At 38.8% G+C, this 14,513-nt stretch overlaps 1 long non-coding RNA gene across 2 annotated transcripts in view; it reads right to left on the minus strand.

The window, feature by feature from the left end:
- LOC120770333 overlaps positions 1 to 14,513 on the minus strand; it is a 39,234-nt gene that overhangs the window by 9,593 nt on the left and 15,128 nt on the right. For both annotated transcript variants that reach the window (XR_005704928.1, XR_005704927.1), the window contains exon 2: positions 9,227 to 10,066. This is a non-coding gene — a long non-coding RNA (uncharacterized LOC120770333). The remainder of the gene's footprint in view (positions 1 to 9,226; positions 10,067 to 14,513) is intronic.

Here is a 14,513-nt window from a genome sequence, read left to right on the forward strand (position 1 = left end):
CAGCAATGCACTAAGGTATTCGCTCGAATGTAATTGAAAACATATTTTATAGCTCATTTCATTGCTCATATACATATATGTGTGTAGGTGTGTACATGTGTTACCCGTACGTTTTGCATATTTAACGAAATATCGAGCCTGGCAATGCCATAAATTAATTAAATAAATTAAAATTGATTTGCGCATCAAAAGCTTTTTTTCGCTTGGCGATATAAAATTCCCGCAAATGAATATAAATTAAACGCCGACGCTCTCAGCGACGATAGAGTAAAGCAAATGATTTAACACACACACACACACCGCACGCGGGCTCCTACATTCATGGGTAAACAAGAATAAACGAGTGAAAATGGATAAATAAATATTTGCGCTGATTAATTCGCGTGAACAAATGAACAAACAAATAAATGCCTGCATAAATTTCCGTCATTAGGTATGTGTTAAGTGCGTTTAATTCGAAATATTTGTAAGCCAGCAGGATGCCGCACAGCAAAATGCACGCGCTCGCCGACAGAGGCCCTGGGCCGCGCGACTGTCTCATCGCCTGCTCGCCACGCATCGCTTCACGGCGCGCTCGCTGGCGTGGCAGTGGCAATGCACACGGCCGTGGCAATGTCTCAGCGTTAGTGGCGTTGCGCTTTTGCGCTTTTGCGCTAGAGGAGCGGGGGCATCCCGCCACAAGTGGTTTCTTCCCGCTTGTTTGTGTACAAATCAATTACAAATACAAACAATTCAGTTATTCATCGCCGTTGGCCTCTGCCATGCTGTGGCGCAATCAAGGTATCGCTGGCGGTGCAAAGCCAACGATGGGCGGGGGGGAGGACAGGGGTTGGGCAATGATGTTCGCTGTTTACACGAATGCGCGCACAACTGGCCGTAAGCCAAAGATGCTTACTCATTTCAGTGGCGCACCACACGCACACATATGTACACTCACATGAGCACCGCTGCCACATTTCACTTCGCCAAGTCCAAGAGCATTTCATGCAAATCATGCATCCGCTTTGATTCTGCCAAAAACAAGTGTAACTACATACACACACGCACTTAAGGAAGCGGGCAAAGAATGTGTGTTGCATGCAACATATGACCCTTTTCCTCTTCAGACTGTTACTGCATTGCAATATTCATAAGCGCACAGACCGTTGATTGCAATACGAGCTCGTATGCAAAATTGTGCCTATCTTGCCTTGAGGTTAGGCTGTCGGAACAAGGTTTGAGGGTTGAGCGTCTTTTATTGCTGCACTTACAACCGAAAATGGCTTTCTGAGACCTGAGCCTCTTTTCACATATTCGCCATTTGGCTGGTATTTATTTGGCAAAAGATATGGCAAGAACACTGGCGAGCGAAACCAAAGCAGAAGAGTAGCACAAGAAACATATATATCACATAGAAATAGTCAAATATAAATATGCAACAATAAAATCAGCTGGTTATAAGCACTAGGAAATATCTCAACGCTGATCCAAGAATATCTTATAATAATACTTGAACTCTACAGAGACTCATGCATAACTGTTTAATTCTAGTTGCCTTATCTTTTATCGACAATGTTGCAAGTACAAGCAACGTTCAGTCTCAATATCCCCTTGCAATTTCGTATGTGTAACATGAATGCCTTTTGAACTCCGCCACAATTTTCTTCTGCTCCGCCTCAGCTCTCGCTGAGAGAATTATGTGTCTAGGAAGTCGAGAGTTTGCACAAAATTGGCAATACATGCCTTTGGTGATTACTCATCAAATTTTTAATAGAAGAAATATGAAGACAAAAATAGTGTAGCTAAGATAAATTATAAGTGAAAGAAGCACATGTTGTGAGAGAAAAATTTTAAATTCTGTAATATTTGATTAATTCGGAGTTATACTGCATCGAAGCACTAATTCATCAATTCTTTGTGGAAGAGAGTCAAGAAAACTTAGAGTATCCGCAGATTGGATGCTCAAAGCCCAATTTCCGTGTTGCATAAATGGTAAAATACGCTCGGCTCGGCTTTAAGCGCTAATCTTATTTCTCTTTGGCCGTATCCAGTAGATTGGAAAAATTACATTCAGCCAATGGCTTGATGATATCGAAATAGATTCTATCGTCGTCAATTTTTTGACGAACTTGTCAGAATATTTTTTAACACCTGTTAAGAAACTCGTCTAAAACACGAAGAAGAGTTCTTTAGCATTTTTTACTTTTCGTTGGGTAACCTATGAAATGGTTATTTCATTTTGTCTATTTAAAGAAAGAATGACCTTTTTCAAAAATAATGCATCAACTGTAATTAATTTACTTCAATTACACCCGTTAAAGTTCTTAGTCAACTCTCATTATTTCAATGCGGCAAAGTGCGTAATGCGAATAATTTCACGCCAAATTAGTTCCACATTCAGGTCGGATGATGAACGGAAAAGTTTTCGCTGTGAATAAACTTCGAGACATTAACAAAATTAAAAACCTCAAAAGTCTTAACCAGTATTCGTTGAAGGAGTGACTTACTACCACTTGGAAACGGAAAAGGTTTCAAAAGGCAAGAACAAAGAATTTGTTTACAAGCACAAATACAGAGACCCACACTTAAGGACAACTAAGTGCAAAGTTTAATGCTGTCATATTTTTACAGCAACAAATGTGCCAGGCATTCTTGGCGATTTGAATAGCTTTGTGGTTTCTTTAAGCCTTGAAGAGACTCTGATCCTCTGATCTTCCTTTTTATTAAACCGCACGGAAAATAATCGTCAGAGGGGAGGACGCACGCATTTAACGTTGCGATTATAACGGCTTATGCGTATGTTGAAAAGCGGCAAAACAGTGAATTAGAAGAATTAGGTACTCGCACTTAAAACTCGCATTTTCTTCCCTCGAACTTTGTCCGCCACTCTACTGATTCAGTTTAAGGCTCCGGTCTCTCTCGCCTGCGCTGCCAGTCAGGCAGAATTCAGTACAACAGAAACAAAAACAAACATGAAATGCAAATTGACAAGTCAAGCTCAGACCTTTCAGAATCAGCAGCCAACAAATACAATAAAGACATTGCAGATAAAAGTAACTGGTGCAAAGTCGACGCCAGGGGATTGAGATACAAAAAAGTGAGGGCAGAATAAAAATTACAGCCATTCACAGACACACACACAGAGAGAGATAAAGCTACCGACACGCCGGCAGCTGCAACCAGGGCAGAAGCAGGCAACGAAGCGTATGAGGGGAAGTGGGTGGCTGTGTGACGCTGCAGTTCCGTTATGAGACTGCACTTATCATCGTGTTTGTCAAGCGTCATCCCCAATTACTCCTACAGTGACAGCATCGATAAAGTATCACATGAAAAAGTCGCTCTTTGCCATCAGCTTCAGTCTGCGAGTATTTTTTCATGCAGTTTCACTTAAGCAGTGAACGAGTGTTTGCGAATCACGGCCACGACATTTTAATACAAATACGTTCTGCGAATTTTAATGGCGCGCAAGCGAACGAAAAGCATTTTTTACGATATCACAATCCCCACACATACACAGCCATCACATGCCATCCATCGGATTTGATGATTTGATGAAATTGGCGACTTTTCGCTCCTTTCGAGGAGTTTAAAGGCGCACGGCAGTTCGGAGCTTTTTCGGATTTTGGAAATGAAATTGTCACCCCTTTTAGCACGAACTTTTTATCAAAGAGTTGTGGAACCGTGGTTTATATGCCGCTGGTACTTACGTCCTCAGTATAATAACTAAATACTATTCTCGTAACACTCTTCAAGTCAATTGCATGCTTAAGCTATCAAATGTAACTATTAGATAATCATAAAATGTGGAAATCATTATTGATATGCTTAGTCATGAATAATATTGTTCCAACTCTCCTTGGAGGAAGCTCACTCGCTCGCATTCGCAAACAATAACAGAAAGCAAGACAAAGAAACTAGACGCACGCCATGAAGCGCGCCAAGAACGCCAAATTCGGCGTCGCACCGACATTTTGCACATAACAAAAATATCTTACAACATGCTTGAATGCAGCCATGGGCCGCGAAGCGCACAAACCAACACTCAACGCGAACATTTATTAACGAATTGCCTTAGAACTGCTTAGCACCAATGGCAATAAAACGGGAAACAAAGCTGAATTTCTTTGGCATGAGCCATGGCGCGCCTCCCAGTCATTCATTCAACCGCAAGTACCCGCACTCGCGTGCGCCTAATTTGTAAGGCTCTTATGTGCTCACTTACATGTGTAAGCGCTTGTGGACCTTGGCAATGCACTTGAAAGGCCGCCATAATTTCAGACTTTTGGCGTCCGCTTTGGTTTTGCATATTTCTCTTCGCCTTCTGTACTCGCACAAATATGTTTAAGTGAGTGCTGCATGTCGATTGTTAAATTGTATTGGCTCTTCTTGGGACTTTCCGCACTGCCGTGCGGGTCGGTCGCATTTTTGGCAAGAGGGCAAGTGATTTGGCAAGAGCTTCGTCTCGCCGTTTCTTGGCGGTGAATGGGCAGCCAGGAAATTCGATGAATGCTTTCGACTCTTCTTCGCGCTATGGTACTAGGGAGTGCTACAATCATAAATTACTGAAATATTCGTGTACGCAGCAAACAACAAGACTTTAAACAAAGAGAATTGCTGTTAAATATTTCGGTGCGCTTTGAAATTGCAAGACCCCGTCGCTATTAAACACATATTGACGAGATATTATCGCTGGAATATCGAAGCTGTGACAAAAAGACACACCACCATAATACTCACATGTTCTCCTTTACACGTATTTACTTATATAACAAGTATTTATCCTGTACCTGCTGCGAGCTTCGATTGGTCGATTGGACACCACAAGTGCCAGCGACGACTTCACACGCACTCAGCTACCGAAAAACAATCACAAAATCCGATGGCGTGAGGAAATGAGCAGCAAAATGTTTAACAACAACAAACACAATAATAACAATGTCAACAATGAGGTTTTCATTGTCTGCTTGTAGCTCAGTTGCTATTGATTGTACAAATATTGAAGACAGCCAGCCTTCTTCTGCATTGACGCACATCACATCATTAATAATGCAGTGTAATTTGCTTTCTCCTCATGTCCACGCTGGCATTGCGCACTTTTATGTCTCGTACACTGGCGGCGAACACATTGTATGTGCTTAATAATTGATGTTGTCGCCGGGCCAAGCGCTTATATGAGTATACATAAATACATGAATTTCTGTTCTGTATTTGCAGTTATGTTTCATAATTGATTTCTCGATACTACAAAAATTTCATTTAAAAGTTTTATTATCTGCGAGCCTGGAAAACAAAGATCGACATCTGAGGTCAAAAAAGTAAAAGCAAATGGAAAAAACATAAATTTTCGCATATTCTTTTAGTTTCTCGTGTTGTTGTATTATTACAAATAATTTTGATTGCTGCCACGTTGATAATTCTCGATGGAAGACGAAGCCATTTCTGTTGATCAGTTCTGGCCGTTTTTTTCGATTGCTTCTTTCAATCTCATCAGTTGTTGACAGTAAAATGTAGAATCAATCTTTCGACCAGGCTGGGGCAGCTCATAGTGGAGGATTCCTTTCCAACCCCACCATTTACTCAGCATAACCTTTCGAGACGTTAATCCAGGCTTTGAGAACATTTGTTGAGCTTCAGCACGCTTGGACCATGATCTGTTTCGCACATTATGGTCGTATTTGATCTAATTTTCGTCTGCTGTTACCATTCACTTCAGAAATTATTCGATCTCATTTCGTTTCAGCAAAGAATTGGAGATGATAATTCGGTCCATTAAAATTTTCACAAACAATTCATGTGGTAACCAAACAACGAGATTATTTTGGTCGCCTGTTTTAAATGGTTCAAACCCGTTTAATGGTGAACGTTAAGTTCCTTAGCGAAGTCATGGCTGCTTATGTGGCGGTCCTGGTCAATATTTTCCATAATTTCATCGACTTTTCCAACGATAGGTCGACCAGAGCGAGGTGCATCTTTCGCATCGAAATTTCTAGAATGAAAGCTAGCGAACCATTGTTGTATTACACGAACTGATACACCATCGTCTCCGTAAACTCCACTACTACACTACTTATATGGTGTGACACAATGTGATTGGTGGCACTGGAGATATACGACTGCAACGATGTTTATTGACAAAATACGAAAAGACTTTTGCGACTACCCAATATGTTATTCGGATATTTCAGTATTATTTTAGCTTTTCAGAATTTTTGACTAAAACAGGCCTATATTTTTGGTTGAATGTATATAGTATTGTGAGACTTGTAAGCATCGTGTATTATATGTGCATATTTACATCGTCTTTGTTAAGTTCTGCGTTAATTTATTTTTGTTTTTGTGAAACCAACAACTGTAACAAGAACATGCATCAAATGAGAAAAATGTTCGAAAACACAATGCACTTTTCGAATTCATTTTACAATGCTCTTGTTGCCCACATTGCCCTTGAGTTAGAACTAGTGATTTGTTGCCGTGACAATGATATTGAATTCCGTACATTTGTAAAAATGCCAAATTTCGTTCTGAAGCACATCGTTCACAACTACAGAATTATCCCTTGGTTCGAATTTATTCTGAAAAGGCGCCTTTCGATTTCTGGGAAGGAATTAGAACTGATCTGAAGCCGGCCTAATGGAGAAATAAGTACTGTAGTAGTTAAGTCACCTCACCATCTGAACACTTCAAACTGAAGTAATCCAAAGAAATCCCAACATGTTCTTACTACGTCCACATCAAATGAGATTAAATCTAAAAACTAGTTTCGAATGTTGCGTCGTAAAACGCAAATCCACTTGGTTTTTTAATTTCATATTATAGGTATTTGGAAAAGGCTTTAGCGATAGTTTGGGGAGCCTTGAAACTTCTATATTCAGATTTAGATGCAGCAGTTCCACGATCCACAGAATTAGTTGAGAAATCGGGCGAAAAATGTAGGAAACTTGAGCTTCATTAACAAGTAGTTGATTTTATAAATGAGCATTCACCTACAACGTCTGTTGAAAAATATGTACCGTTACGTTTCATAAAAACAAAAATATTTATCAGTTTTGTCTCGACCACTAACCGCAATTTTTGCGCAAGTTGAAGCCACCCCTGCCAACTTTTAATTCCAGTTGCCCACACAGCACAGCAGAGGCCACCGCAGTTATATCGGAAGGCAAACATAGTTCTACCACAACGCTTTCCCACGAATTAGAAATGTTAACTTATCTACTCAAAACAGCAAACATTCTCCGAGTGCTCTGAAAGTTGCCGTGAGTGGTATTTATTTCGTATTCTCGTGGATGTGAACTCGCACATCACGTGCCTCTATGCATGTGAGGAGATAGGAGTGTAAACAAAAAACCAAAAGTTATTACATTTTACCATGGAAAAGAGGTAGACAGGTTGATTCTTACTAAAAAAAGTTTCTTAGATTTTACTAAATTCACCTCAACACCCGAAATAGTCGATAATAATCGATATTCAATCGATAAGCCCAATGTATTATGTAATAGACTAAACGCCAAAGACTTCCACAGGTTTGCGTGAAATAGTGACTTAATGTCGCGATTATTATACCCATTGTTTGGTTATTTCAGCAATATGCATTCGAATGCGTCATCAAGCGTCAATCCGCGAGAATCAAAGTATTTGTCACACAAATATTACTCATACGCCCAGGTGGCTAATTTGCGGTATGGAAATGCCTCAACGATAGTGAGTGTGTGCATGCGACTGGCATGCATAAAGCCATTGCATGAAGAGGTGCAAAATGCATGAGCACGTATTTATAGGCACTTTAGTATACTTTGCTGTGTGAATGTGTGTCTAATAAATTTTTAGCGACAAATTTGTGTATGAAGGCAATTTGAAGCATATAGAATTGGAAACACATTAAGGTGGCTCTTAAATATCGGCAGAAAATTTTACGTCTTACAGCATTTGATTTCATTGGAAACAGACATTAGATAATTTATAACACGGCGGAGGAGGAGAGCCAATTCCGAGGGAATCAAGCATCTTTCAAAATGAAGAGATATTTGATTGATCATATTTATGTGGCCGACAAGACTGCTTTTTGGATTAAATATTTAATGATAGTACGATAATAGATATCAACTAGTTTGAAATATCAAAAAGGAATATAAAATGAAATTGACAAAATGGAGCACCGTTATGTACGAGTATCTGCATTATTTAGAAATAAATTTAACATTTTACAACTCTTTTACGAGAAAAGTTTACGACATTTTTATATGCCTCTTTCCAGTGATGATTTGATCAGCTCTCATTGCCGACGCTAGTTAATGGTTGGGGCGATGTAGAGGCGTGAAATCACAGCTGTTAGTATATATAAAAAAAGAAATAGTAACGGAGAATATTTGCAATTTTGCAAAGGAATGGTTGAATGCATAAATCCTAACAGGTTGCAAAGTATATTTACGCAGAAAGGGAAAACCGTCACAGAAACGCACTAAAAAAACCTGTGATTCTTTAAAGAAAACGCACTTCGACTGAAGCGGTGGCCGACGGGATTCAACCAATTCATTTCAGATTGTACAGTGTAAGTTTGAAGACTTGAAAAATAGAACAAAAAAAGAAAAACACTTATTTAATTGGGGTTACCTTTTCTCTGGAATAATAAATCAGATAAATAACCTCAATACTTTCCACATGAACTCATCAATAATGCAAACCCGTCCGAAACTTGAAATGTTTCTATTTTTTAGACAACAGCCTCGATTACTTATATAAAAGTTTGCTACTAAATTACCCAAGGAACCCCTCTCACCCCTTTTGAGCACAGCAAAACAAATTTAATTTCGAATTTCTGTTGTAGGAAAGCCCACAGTAAATAAAGCATAAAGAAGATGCTGGGCGTGCAATACAAACATAAATTTAGTTGTGAAAGTTAAATGAACCCAGAAGCATGAATTACTTTTCAATAAACACACACACACACACACATGTGCATGAAGGGACCAGGCGTCCCTATCTTCGTTTTATGTATTAAATAGCCATTTCTGTCAGCGGCGACAGCTGTAAGTGACAATAACCAGCAAACTGCACACAAACACTCAAACACACATACACACATATATAAAGCGGAGAAATATATAATTTATTAGTTTCCAATGTTTCACCACACAGTGCTGTATAATTCCCCAGAGTCCGCTGCTTTACCAACAAATCGTCCACACATTTTCTTAAGCATTGCTGCTTTCCCCTTGCGTCCCCCCCGTGCACAAACAAAGCGCTCACTCACCATTTAATCCAGTGAAATGCTTTTTTAAAACTGCACGACTTTCGCGGAGCTGACGTCAATGTCGCAGTGGCAGATGATTTCGTATGTATTTGTTGTTGTTGTTCTTGTTGTTCTTGTGGAGCAGACAGCTGAGCGACACATTTAGGCGACAAACACACGTACGCCAACAAAGCGCTGGGCGGCCTGCAGAGGAGGGAGTTAAGGAAGAAGACGAAGCGCACGGAGCGAGTTAATCAAATAATTTATATTTCGCTCGTCGTTTTCTAACTTTTTATGTAACGGTATTTCGAAAACCAATGTCGTATTTTTGCTTTCCGAAACTATTTCCACAACACTAACCACTTTTCGCTTTTGCGCTTCCTACTTCCATTGATTTATTGCCATCTTCTGCACATTCGTCTCGCTGCTTAAGTGCCTGGCGTCTGGATCCACTGCTAGCGCCGCTGCCGGCTGCCGCTGCCCCACACACACGCTTGCACACACGTTCCGCCGCAAAGGACGCTGTCGTCTTGGTACAACGGCTTTTGCTTTTGTTGTTGTTGTTGTCTGCCTGCCAACACTTATTATACACTTCAAGTTGATTTATTTGCAAAACATACACAAAACACAAACTCAAAGTTGCGTCGAAAACGAAATACTGCTCGCCGCTCAACGCGCTTTTTAATACTTGGCAAATTTTTAGTCCATCTTAATTTTGCATTCACATTTTTCACACTTATTTATTTTAATTTCTATTTTTTCTTTTTTTTTCTGAAAAGCACTTTTTGCTCTTCTCTCGTTGACTTTGAAAAATTCTTATTTTTCGCAAAACAAAAATTTCAGCAATTTTCACCTTTTACGCTAGTGAAAGGCATAAAAAATGTCTTTAGCACTTCAGCAGCTCATTGACGCGTTCGCGGTGCGCGCGGAATCGTGGGAGCCCATTGCTAAAGGCTGTGCGGTTGGTCGTTTTGCGCGGCTATGCAGAGGGAGTAGCGCTCATGAAGTGCAAAAGAGCCGACTGCAATCTTGCGGGATGATATCTTTGGCGATCACTCCCGCAAAAGCCTACCAAAAATTTACGGAGTAACAATATTTTCTACAGAATCTGTAAACCTGGTGATATTCAGTATAAAAGCTGCTAATTTAGGTCCGGAGACTTCGATGGGTGAATTTCAAAAATAAAGCAACTAATTTACAGCTTTAAAATACCAATTTTGTATATATTTGCCCTCTAAGAAAGCCAGCAATTCCCAGTTACCTACACTTCTTTACTAAAGCTGAAGAAATCCAAAAGCAAAGTAATTAATAGTGCCTGAACTCATCTAACAGGTCTGTCCCTGACATTGAAGGAATAAATTACAGGAAAAAAATTTATGCAAACAAGATCTTCTTATTCCCGAGCATTATTTCACTTAATATTTCAGATTTCTTATACACATTAGCTTTTTTCAATCTTAATTTTAATAAACCATTATTTATAAGAGTAGCGTTACTCGCCGAGGAAAAAATTTTTTTCACATCTAAATATTTTTCAAAGTTTTTACTTTGCAATTTTCACTTTTCAGTAAGTTTTAGTCAGAAAATAATAAATTCTTCACATTTTCCACTTTGCACCGAGCCACTTCCTTAAAATAGCTTGCAGTGAGTTTTTCTTAACTTTTCGGCTGATTTATATAACAATTTGTCAATTGACTTTTTTTCTCAACCAGTCAAAGACCATTGATTACTTTTGTGAAATCCACCAAAGCATATCCTCAACATTTTTTTTATCAATTTTCACCACAAATAACGGTTGTGTGAAGGAAAAACTCTTTTCGATTGAAGACCCGTGCCGCGTTGCTATCTCCGCTACCTCACTTTGGTTATTATTATTTATTTTATGTATTAGTTTTTGTTTTTGTTTGTTATTGTTGTCGCAGCTCATTCGCGCTGGTCGCGTTCGCTCGTTCGTTCGTTCCAAGTGATCTCAGCAGCGAAATTAGACTGAGCCAGTTGAAAAGCATTTTGACAATTTTCGTTGACAATTTTCTCAATTTCCCGCAAAAGCACGCAAACAGCAAACACACACACACACACACATGTATATCACTGTATATGAATAAGTGCTTATTGAAATTTGCACTTCGGGTCGGTTTACTGAGATTATCTGGCCGCGCAGCTGTCGATTTCTTATTTCACTGTTGTCAGTTTTTGCTCTCACAAGATTTTTGACTGCACCACCTTGGTACCACCCCCTCCGCGGGTGCTGACACACACATATGTGCAGACATGCAGCATTATGTGCAACAGGGGTAGCGGCCACTGCGGGCGAAGTAGTAAGCTTCGCCGTCTCATTCTCATGCCTTGCTTATGTGTTTATGATTTCCTATGGCTTTTGACTTTGCTTTGACGCCTTGACGCTTGTGACGTTGCACTCGCTCGTCACTATGACGTCACATAATTAACTCAAAGCGTCTTCGAGCGTTTATTTTAGTAATTCTTGTTGGCACTTGGTTGGTTGTAGTTTTTTCGCATTGTTGTTGTTGTTGTTGCTTTTGATGTCACAACCAACCGAATCGCGCATTAACGACTGTCGCAACGTGCGCCTGGCCTATATTTAGCCAGCACTCTCTGGGCGCCTTCACTCCGCAAAGCAGCTGTTTTTCGCGAATTGTCGCATTTGCCGCATATTTCTTAGCCGCGCACTCAAATTCAATCATCCAATTCCCATTATGCATTATTGACTTGCTTTTTCATGTGTTCTTGTTATTGTTGTGGTTGCAATTCTCTTCAACACTTTTCAAGTGCTCTCTCCATCATTATCTCTCCCGTTGTTGTTGCCGGCGTCTTCTGTTTTGTTATTGTCATTTTGCTTTTAGTGTTGTTGTTTGTTTGTTTGTTGTACTCATGGTTGTCGTTTGCTTCTGGGACTATTTTTAGAATCATAGTCTTAGCTGTGCGTTCGCCTTCGCCTTGGCAGCGATGTTTCTGTCACTCGCTCGTACTTTGGGACGATTGGAAAAGTGCAAATCGTATCTGAAATATAAAACAATGAAAGGGTTACAATGGGTAACACTCATAGAAAAGAAAAAATTAAGAAATTGATATATGGAATGATATTAGTTTAAAATTAAAGCTTCGTTTGAGATTCTGCATTAAGGTGAACACCTGGTGTAAAATAAAAAAAGAATCGACTGCTTTTTTCTAATTTTTTCATTTGATATGGTATACTTTTAAAAATAACATTTCAAATCGATATCTCAAATTATCTTTGAGTTATAGTTTTTGAGTTTCCTTTCTATCCTTTTTCTCAAAACTACATTTTTCAAATTTACTTGAGCGATTGCTATCAGAATTTTTCTGGATGTTCTGTATATACTACCTCTACATACAATGACCTACAAGTTCTAAGCAAAAATTGATTTTAGGCAGGCCATAAATGACCAAAATTTCAGCCGAAATTCAAAAATTTTTTAAAACACCGGCAGTTTTTCAATTTTTTGATTTTTTTCGACCGAATCAAACAGACAATACCTCCTAGTAGGAAATTTATGTTTTAGGTTCATTTAAATTTTATTTTCTACAAGAAAGGTCCCGAACGCAAAATAGCTATCATTAAAACTTCTCGAGATATTCTGCTTCTTAAGTAAGGCTGTACGGAATTTTCATAGATTTTTTAAAATTTCCTACAAGTTTATCATTTACGAGATAAATACAAGAAAACGCGAATTTCATGGGAAATCAGGTTTAGAAGTTCGTACTACTTCGCCAATGAGAGTTAGAACTTCTTCGCAATGGGCACTTTTGTACAGTGTTCAATTCTGAGGAATACGAGTCTAATGTCAAAGCGTTGCCATAAAATGCCTGTGAGCTATAGAAATTTAAAAATAAAAGGCCCTAGGCATTGCCAAACATAACTTTGAGTTATCCACACAAGTGCCTCGAACTTGAAAAGTCCCCACTCAGTCAGTACTCAAAAATCGGCCGTGTCATTTGCATATCATTTTATCTAAGCCACCTGAGCAACAAATCAAGATAAAGGGAAAAGCTAGCAAAAACAGAAAATACAATCGAATAAATTGTATAAAGTATGTTGTCGACATTTTGCAGACAACCAAGGCAGGAATTTATCATTACTCATAAATGTACTTATATATTCATATGCAGTTATATATTGTACGAGTGTGTAGAAAATATGCGCTCATTTATTCATGTTTTCATTGCCCTCTCCTACTGACAGCGAAACAATGAAATGTCATCTACATAATGCAAAATACTTAAAGTTTAAATAAACCATAAATTTTTAATATACCCACTAGGGAAACCATACCTATTGTGTTGACCATGATAGCAGCTGGTACGATCTCTGCAACTCTGAACCCTTAAAATCACACCCACGGATTTAAATTTAAATGATACAAAATTTTAGTAAAGAACCGGGTAATCTACCTGAATCTCAAGCGCTTTTAATTTACATCTGCTCTTTTCGGTAAGTAAAATGGTAAGCAGAATCGGACTATTAAATGATAAAAAGGGTTTGGTAAATAATGTGAATTTTAAGCACATATTTTCAGTTCCGCCATTTCTTTTCCGCCTGACTCTATTATGAATTTTTTTCTTTCGGGGCGTTAGATACATATGTTTCCTAATAATAAGCAAATCTTCTGCTCGGGCATTAAGGTTTCCTAAATAATGCAATAAATAGGAATGAATTAGCTACAATGCTGCAACGTCGAAAATTTGTGTCGCCCAGAACATTTTGTAAGAGATCTTAGGTATATAAAATGAATTTGTCGTACAAATCGTTATGTTAGGAAGAATATTTTCCTTTACTCTGCCTTTGCAAGTAAAAGAAGTAGTTTACAAATCCTAAACATTCACTAAATCACTATCCAACTTCAATCCCAAAGCATAGCTAGTAATTGGTACAGTCCAACGGAGAGCGTCTTTTACCCAGATTCTGGACCCTGAAATAGAATTGTACCTTTCTGTCGCCATTAGAGCTGTAAATACATAAACTTTTGCTACCAAAGGAATTTTTCCAATAAAACTGCGAGAACTTATTCCTGATTTATCAGCATTGAGCAGAAGAAGCATGAGAAGAAGAAGCGTGAGAAGAAGAAGAAACAATTCAGTTGAAGCTACCGTCATTGCGCCATAAATCTATGTGCATCTTGTTATTACATTTCTGCATGTTGCATGCCACAAAACGTATTGTAAGAGATATTTCTTAGCAACTTCATGGCAGTTGGCACATCCACAACAACTACAACAACTGCAAGGACCACATTTTACCCTGCTATAACTTTTATTTATATTTTTATTC

This window comes from Bactrocera tryoni, chromosome 3 (assembly GCF_016617805.1).
Source record: "Bactrocera tryoni isolate S06 chromosome 3, CSIRO_BtryS06_freeze2, whole genome shotgun sequence".
Lineage (NCBI taxonomy): Eukaryota > Metazoa > Arthropoda > Insecta > Diptera > Tephritidae > Bactrocera > Bactrocera tryoni.